Source organism: Labrus mixtus, chromosome 24, assembly GCF_963584025.1.
Source record: "Labrus mixtus chromosome 24, fLabMix1.1, whole genome shotgun sequence".
In the NCBI taxonomy this organism is placed as follows: domain Eukaryota; kingdom Metazoa; phylum Chordata; class Actinopteri; order Labriformes; family Labridae; genus Labrus; species Labrus mixtus.
Window position 1 is genome coordinate 8,167,529 of NC_083635.1, and position 8,046 is coordinate 8,175,574.

Consider the following 8,046-nt stretch of genomic DNA (forward strand, 5'->3'; position numbering starts at 1 on the left):
GTTGCTGTTTTCATATTACGTTGGTGACATTTTGTGCTTGCTAATGTGCAAAGTTCCCAAGTGCAGCATTAACATTGAGCTGCAGATGTAGCATCTGCTCCCCACACTCACTATTCTCTGTATGTGTGTGTGTGTGTGTGGGGAGGGGTGTTTGTCTTTCACTTCTTTGTAAAAAAGCTTGAATGTGCTGCTTCAAATTAACTGATCAGCTGTCTCATCCTTCTCTGCGATGGTTGCACTTCAAAGACTCTCCGGGCGACCCATCCTCTGAGTTCATTGCGTGCTAACAGAGAGAGCTGCTTCCTCCCTTCTAGCCTTTTAGGACTTTTAGTCCACCTTCAAAACTCTGGAGGAGCAGATGCGTCTTGCTGCCCTCGCTGACTTCTGAATATTTGGGTCTTTATTCTTATATTTTCACCACAGAGATCGGAAAACGCAAAGAGTTTCTTTGCCTTTATTCCACAGCCTCTTGACTTATTCCCTGGGGATTCCTCCTGTACTCTCCCGCATCTCCCTCTGCATCAGTGGGTGTCTTTGCTCTGTCACACACACCACAATTTTTCTTGTCCCCACAGTCTACTTTTCCGTCATCCTATCCCCCCCCCCCCCCCCCCCCCCCCCCCTCAGACACACCGGTCTGCGTCTCTGCTTGACTAGTTGACAGATCAAGTTGGATGTCTGCCTGCCGCTTTAAGCTTATCACTGCTGACAACAACATAGTGAATCCTGCCCAGTCCACTAAGCATCGCTGTGTGATCCCTGGCACCAATTTGCCATATGAAGCTATTGCTGCAGCCACAAAAACCTCACCCAAATTTGGGCTCGAAAACATAAATAAACCAAGATTATTCACTCGCTGAGGAGGACGATCTTCTTGACTGATCTGTAATCATCTTTTGTCAGCATGGGGGCCAGGGGATTCTGATTGGGTGAGCTATGGGGGGGCTAGGTTGTTTATGACAGATGCTTGAGACTTTCTTTTAAACAAATATTACAATAAAAAGGATATTGAATTATACCAGGTGTATATTTTGAAATGCACCTATGCCCCCTTCCATAGCAAGTACCGTTGTAATTGTAAGTTAGCATTGTAAGGTTGTGTCCCTTGGCATAATGTTAGCTAACTGTTGGACAGCATGATTCACCTTTGGCTAACTTTAGATAAAAATAGAAAGCACGTTAGGGGGTGAGCAAGACACATTTCTTAAACAGCTGCAGTGATATAAAAGGTTAGCGTTGTTAGCTCAGAGAAATCATTATTAGCATAATGAGGATGCTGATAAACAGAATGGCTCGGGCAGCTGTATCAATATTTTGAGTTAGATTTATTTACAAGGTCTGTCATATTCTATGTGACTTGGACAAACCTTAGCTACAGCTAGTAGGTGTCAACTAGCTAGCAGGAGATTCATGACCACGCAAAATAAGTTGGCTTTTGTATATAAAACTCTAGTAATGACTACGGCTGTTAGCAAAAGCCGTTCACCACTGGGTTGAGTTCAATAAAGCGATCAAGTGTCATCTTAAGGTCCTGCTAACTAGCAGCTGCCTTCCAGTCGTAGCTAATCGCCTCAGGCACACAGCAAACGACAAAAGTAACCTAGCTAATGCGTTAACGATTGTCGCTAGCTTCCAGAATCAATTCAGCTGATTTAGATAGCCCCCCATTTTTTAACATCCTCATCATTCTTATAACACTCCAATTTGGCATCACCACATCCTCTGCCATATTAGCATGCCAATAATTTGCCGCTACATAGATTGATGTACCCACCCTTCCTTCCGGCCTTATATCCTGTGCTAAACTGTTCTCTAAATGTCTTTAATCCTACAGCTTCTTTTTCAATGCCCACCACCCCTCGCACACAGCTTTGCCCTCTTTCATCACATTCAAGCTGATGCGAGTTTACAAGGCTATAAAGGGAATGCCTGCAGACCATTTTCGAGCCCTCAACACCACCCATTGCCCTCATTATACCCAAACTCTCATCTCTTCTATGTAAAAACCTGGACATTGTCCCACTAAGCTTTGGCTTCTCTCCCTCCCGGCTTGCAAATAGCGAAAGTTGGAGCAGGCATTTTAGGAAAACAGTCACTCTCCACTCTCCCTGCATAAGCTAGAAACTAATCTCTTTACAAAACACTCAACGTTTTTATGTATTTCTTCCACTACTGTGCCAAACTAATTGAGGACCACTGCAGTGGCTCTCCACAGCTCTTTTAATTATTCTGCGATTTTTCAGTCGTTCCTCATTTTCCATTTAGCCCTCAAGCATCCTTAGGAAAACTGCCACATTTGTCTTTTTTATATGCATTTGTAGCACATTTCTGCAGCACAACTGTAATGTATTGCGAGTGGGATCCATCTGGGATGTGCTCTGGAGCTGGACCTTGAGGCTAACAGCCACCTGGAGCCCAGAGAATACACCGACTGTGAGAAAGGGATGGAGATGAAGACAATACAGGCCTATGAAAAAAAAAAAAAAAAAAAGGCATCGATTGTCATAGGGTATGTGGGAGTAGATAACAAGATGGATGAGCTCCCTGCATTGGCCAGGACGTAGGCTAGTGGGACTCTAATGTTCACTGAGATGTGGCTTAAAGCCTGAGCTCCTGCCTCACACTCAACTGGGAGCTTTCCATTCGAGCGAACAGAGGGGGGAAATAAGATGAGAAGAAGAAGAAGACGAAAGGGCCTTGCCATTTTTATTCTTTCTTGACAGCATAATTCTGGGTGTGTTACATATTTCTCAAGAGCAGATACTGTCTTTACAGGTTGAGCCGTATTTCCTGCTTTTATCAGCCGAGCCGTTGCTGTTACATCACCCACTGAGCTCATGTTGGATCAAGACACATCCTTATCCATCAGCATCCAGGTTCAAAGCTTGACAGGTAAGCCAACTCAAGCGTCTAGCTGCTGCACATTAACCTCAAAAGTCTGTCTTTTGAATACACTATGAAGGCTATACAGTGCAGAACAGGCCATTATACAGTTCCCCTGATAAGTAATTATGTTTTTACTTTGACTTATCCCCATTATTTTTTCAATATCAAGCAACTTATAGAGATTTAAAGGTCACATATTATACAAAATGAACTTAACCTTGTTTTTCTAACATTAATATGTTTCCCCAGTCTGTCTACAAACCCCCCAATTATAAGACAATTCCATCCTCTCTGTCTTTTGCCTGCTCCACTTTTCAAGAAATGTGTACTCAAACAGGCCATTTGGAGGTTCTCTCTCCATGACATCACAAAGGGCTGTAACCCCTCCCTCTGGTGCGTGACACTCCCACAGGTGTTTGTTCTGCCCTCTGAGTCTGCCTTTCCACTCTAAACAAAAGGACAGAAGGCAATAAGGCCCAAGCCTCCAGAGCCCTATCAGAGAGGGGCGTGGTCAGACAGAGCTCATCTGCATTTAAAGTTACAGGCACAGAAACAGCCTCTTCTGAACAGGGCTGAATTAGAGAGGTTTATAGGCAGGATCACACAAGTTGTGCTCTCACAAAGACATTTTTTTTTGGTCTGACATGACCAGGATTTAATGGCATAACTCTGCAATACCAAGTCAACATTGCAGTGAAACTAATATAACAGAAGGTTTCCATGCATTTGCAATTATATTCATCATTGTTGCCATAGTGACTGGTGTCACTTCAGATATTATTTAATCTGGTGAAGGTGCAAAAGTCATGTTGGCTTCTATGTCAGGTGTTGCAGAAAGTGAGGAAATTATCTTCTGATACATAGATAATGCACGATCCATCTGACACTGTTAAATTCCAATAAACTAGAGGAACAGGTTGCTCAGACCTCTTTGGAAAACTATAATTTATACTGCTTATCCTGCATCACTGACCCCTGTTTTGTATCTTACAGTTTGCTTACCAACAACTCAGTTAAAGACATCCAATACCAGAGCAACTACAAACCAAGCCCTCCTTGTTGACAGTACCTGATTTAATCTGTTGATGGATTGCCAGGTTCCCAACTGGTAAAACCCAACGAGGGAAGCTTAAAACCAAATGCTGGACACCGTCATCCTCATGAAAGAGCATTGTAGGCTAATTCCTGCTCCTGGGACATCAGCCCCATCCTGACTTAAGCTTATCAGATAGCAAATCCATCCATTCTGTTATCAGCGTGTCCATCTGAGACATCTTACCAGTGTAAGAACAGGTGGTATCACGTCATCCACTCATGGAAGGAAACCATTGGCAGTGACTTGCCCTCCCTCAAGGACCTGTAGAGCCCTATGGATTAGGAGGCAAAAGACCACGGCCCTCCATCTGGGAAGGGCTTGTAATACTGTCAACACAAAGACCACCAGATGCGTGAACAGCTTTGTCTTCTCCCTGATGAACACAGATCGGCCCATTTCCAACGGTCTAATATTGGTTTGTTTAGTTGACTGTGGACACCAATCACATTCTGCCAATGAATAATTTTGAATTACTTTAACTTTTTATTTTGGTGCCATCAAATCAATCCCATTGTGTGGAAAATGTAAATAAAATACCCAACAATTCAACTAAATATCAGTAAAATATGCATGAGCTAGGAGCTCTTATTAAGACATGGAAAACTTGTCCCTTGACATTTACACAAACCAATTAAACCCAGCTTCAAATGTGATATTTATACAAAGATAGTATATCATGTTATACTAAGGATTAAGGCTCCTTGCTGCACAGATAAACTAAACCTCAAAAGAATAATGATGGACAGAAATGAAAGCCATTTCCAAAACTAGGGATTTAGCTGATCATCTCTTGGATTTTATACATTAAGCTTCTTCCAAATAGCTGTACTATACTGAGTATCAAACATATACGCATTGAATTGCACCATGGACTTTATCGGACATAGACATGGACTTTTTTCAACAGTGAAGTTAAAGCATTCAAACCAGATTTCTTTGTAATTACTAGCATGGTGGTGAGTCCACTGATTACTAAAATAAGTCTGAGTGTTTGAAACCAGATGGGAAAATTAGCCTTTTTCTTGGTTATTATTAACTCGGTAAAGCCTGAGATAGATGGCTTTATCCAATTCTTTTAAACATTTTTTGAATTGTACAAGTTTTGTGGCCTGTATTGAAGTCATTCTGTAGTTGTCATTAAAATACATTCTCAGTGTTTCATCATTTCGAATGGCAGGCAATAAATCTGAAGGGGCAAGACAACCATTTTAAAGCCTTTGGTATAAATCAGTGATATCTGTTCAGAGAGATTTTGGAAGAAGCCCTTATTTTTATTGCATCACCCATATGAAGGATTGTGAAATAGCATTGGAGACACCGCTCTTCAGTGTAATGAAATGGACTGCCCTGTGCAGTCACAGTCATTACTGCAGGTTAGTAATAAATGGCGCTGACCTTTTGCTTTACTAAATGACTTGGCCAAAACAATGAAAGATAAAAACAACAGGGGCTTTGTGAGGAATTCAAACGATATCCTTTGGTTATTTTCTCATTTTTTCCGTTCAGCATGCCGCCTGTAAATCCTGCAAACAGTATAAAGCCTTCTCCATAACTGCTACTTATTTTCATTCCGCTCACAATCACTGTCCACATTGACAATATGCTGTTCAGTGAGTAATGACATGCATTGGCTCAACATCAATTTTGAGCTCTTTGGTATTTTTCTCTGTTCACCCTGGGCCCTGCAAGAGACAAGCAACAGTGGAACCTATTAACATGAAAATGATTAATGTGGCCAGATGAACCCGCTTCTGTAAATCATTCTTAAAAAGTTGATGCAAAGGACGCTGGGTAATTACATGATCACAAATGACCCTGACAAAATAGTGATGGGAACGCATTGGAGATGGTATTTAATGTTGATTTATGACGGTGTGTTACGTATGCTCATCCTGCTCCTGAATTATGAGTGAAATTTTAGGATTTGGGGACCATGTTTACTAGAAAGCAGTACAATCTTTCAGACAAGGTGATTTCACAGCCAGATAAAGTAGTATAATGGGATGAAAAGTGAAAAGTGTAGTTGGGAGGGCAGTTTTTGGCCATGAATGAGATCTTTCCTATCCTTGAAAATGCTAGAGAACTACCTAGATGGCCATATTTAGGAGCTACTGACCATGCTGACATATTGGATGAATTTTGAGTGAGAACATGTTGGGCCAACAATATCATTAATCAAATGCTATCAACTGTTCCTGGCTTAGGGGCAAAAGGCCTGTGTTTGACTGCCAGGCAGTGTTTCACTCCTTCTGTTTTGGGTGGATTCACACAAGAGACCTTGAGATTCAATTTCCCATTTGTATCCAGAGGCTGTCTCAAATCATTGGCTGGAGCCTCTCAAGGACACGGCCCACAGAGGTGTGTTTCTTTGTAAATCCTGAAGGCTAACCTGACCCCAGCTCCCACTTAATCTGACACTGTCTGGTCTGATAGACTGAAACTAATGATGCATTTCAGAGGGCCCCTCATCTACTCATCATGTTAATTATTTAAAAGTTAATGAGCAAATAGCCAAAGGTGTAAAGGTGCACAGTGAAACTAGGGTATTGCAACTTTTATAGTATGGGTTTTACAGTGTAAAATTTCACTTTGACACATAATGAACTCTTCAATATGTGAAAATCTTCTGGTACTTGCAATTCCTTGTGATCAACATTTCCACACAACCAAAGAGGACAAAGGTTTGCAGTTCTTTGTTTCTATTATTTACACCTGGTCTGGTTGAAGTGTTATAAAACCAGTGATCAATGACCAACTGGTAAATAAAACACATGCTCATGATAGTTCTTAGCTCTACAAGTTGAGAGCAACTGTCTGACTCCATCATTAATTAGCTGGCCAGTACTCAATGGATTATTGGTTACTCAGGGCTGCAAAATATTCACAGCCATGTCCTCAGACTTTGGAAAAAAAGGAGGCTACATTGCTTTAAACATTTAAATTGGGGCAGTTGTATTTGGTCTAGAAATACACACGGTTGAGGATCCAGCCTCTGAATTAAGACACGAGTAACTTGTGTCCTTAACTACATAGTCTTTAGAATTGCTATGTCAATGTGTTTCAAGAAAAAAAAACCTGTGGCGAGAGGACCCATCCCTGGGGGACACCATTGACAACTGTTGCGGCTGACGTTATGGATACATACATCTGCTTCCCCAATGGACATAAATGTGTATGAATTCAAACTTACATGTGAATTTATTCTGTTTTTTTCCTGGATTTTGCACCCACACGTACACAGCAACTAACAATTTGACCAAGAGTGTTAGAAAGATAGACTTATTGACTGATTCAAAGATTGGCAGACGGATGTAGCAACAGAAAAACTCCAAGAAATGGAGACAGAAAAATCAAAGTGATTTACTGACAGAAAACCAGACAAACTGAAATGATTGACAGGCCGTGAACAGACAACCAGACTTCTGCTTAAGGTTTTTAATAGAATCCAACTGATAGGATACAGGTTTTAACGGATATGTGAGGATGCATGGAGGCTCTGATAACCGACCGGTCGGCTTCAACTTCATCAGCGCCTCTGAAGTTGTAAGGAAAAGGGAATAAAGGGAGTGTTGTGCCTCTTCTCATTCAAGTCTGGATTGAGCTGTTTATCAGAGGAAAGTAGTGAATCTCTTGGCAGAGTGACAGACGAGAGAGTCAGGGTAAAAAAAAAAATAAAAAAAAAGAACCGAAAGAGAAAATAAGAAGCTGAATCAATAAGTGCTATTGTGACACGTCAAGCTTGCCAGGGTTTCTTGCTTGTCTTGAAGTTGCAACAGAGCGACTGACTTAACCACTGTATCAGAAACAGACATTTCTGACAGTGACATGAAGCTACTTTAAGCCTCTATCATACATTTACTTCACGGTGAGGTGACATTAAGGACAGTGCTGAATATGGCCTTTGCAGTGTAGTCCCACTTACTCTGAGTCCCTCTTAAATATGTTCTTATCTTGTCCAGGCCAATCAAGAGGGAGTAATCCATATTTGGTGTCAAATTGACTGTTTTATCATATGTTGACAAGACAGTAATATAAAGCAATATAACTCCCATGCAATCTTGGTA

General features: G+C 41.3%; 1 long non-coding RNA gene across 1 annotated transcript; it reads left to right on the plus strand.

Annotated features, from left to right (window-relative positions):
* Nucleotides 1-1,813: 1,813 nt before the first annotated feature.
* Nucleotides 1,814-7,667, plus strand: LOC132959821 (uncharacterized). The gene is made up of 2 exons (XR_009667106.1): nt 1,814-2,892; nt 3,880-7,667. It is a non-coding gene; the product is annotated as an uncharacterized LOC132959821 (long non-coding RNA).
* Nucleotides 7,668-8,046: the final 379 nt, after the last annotated feature.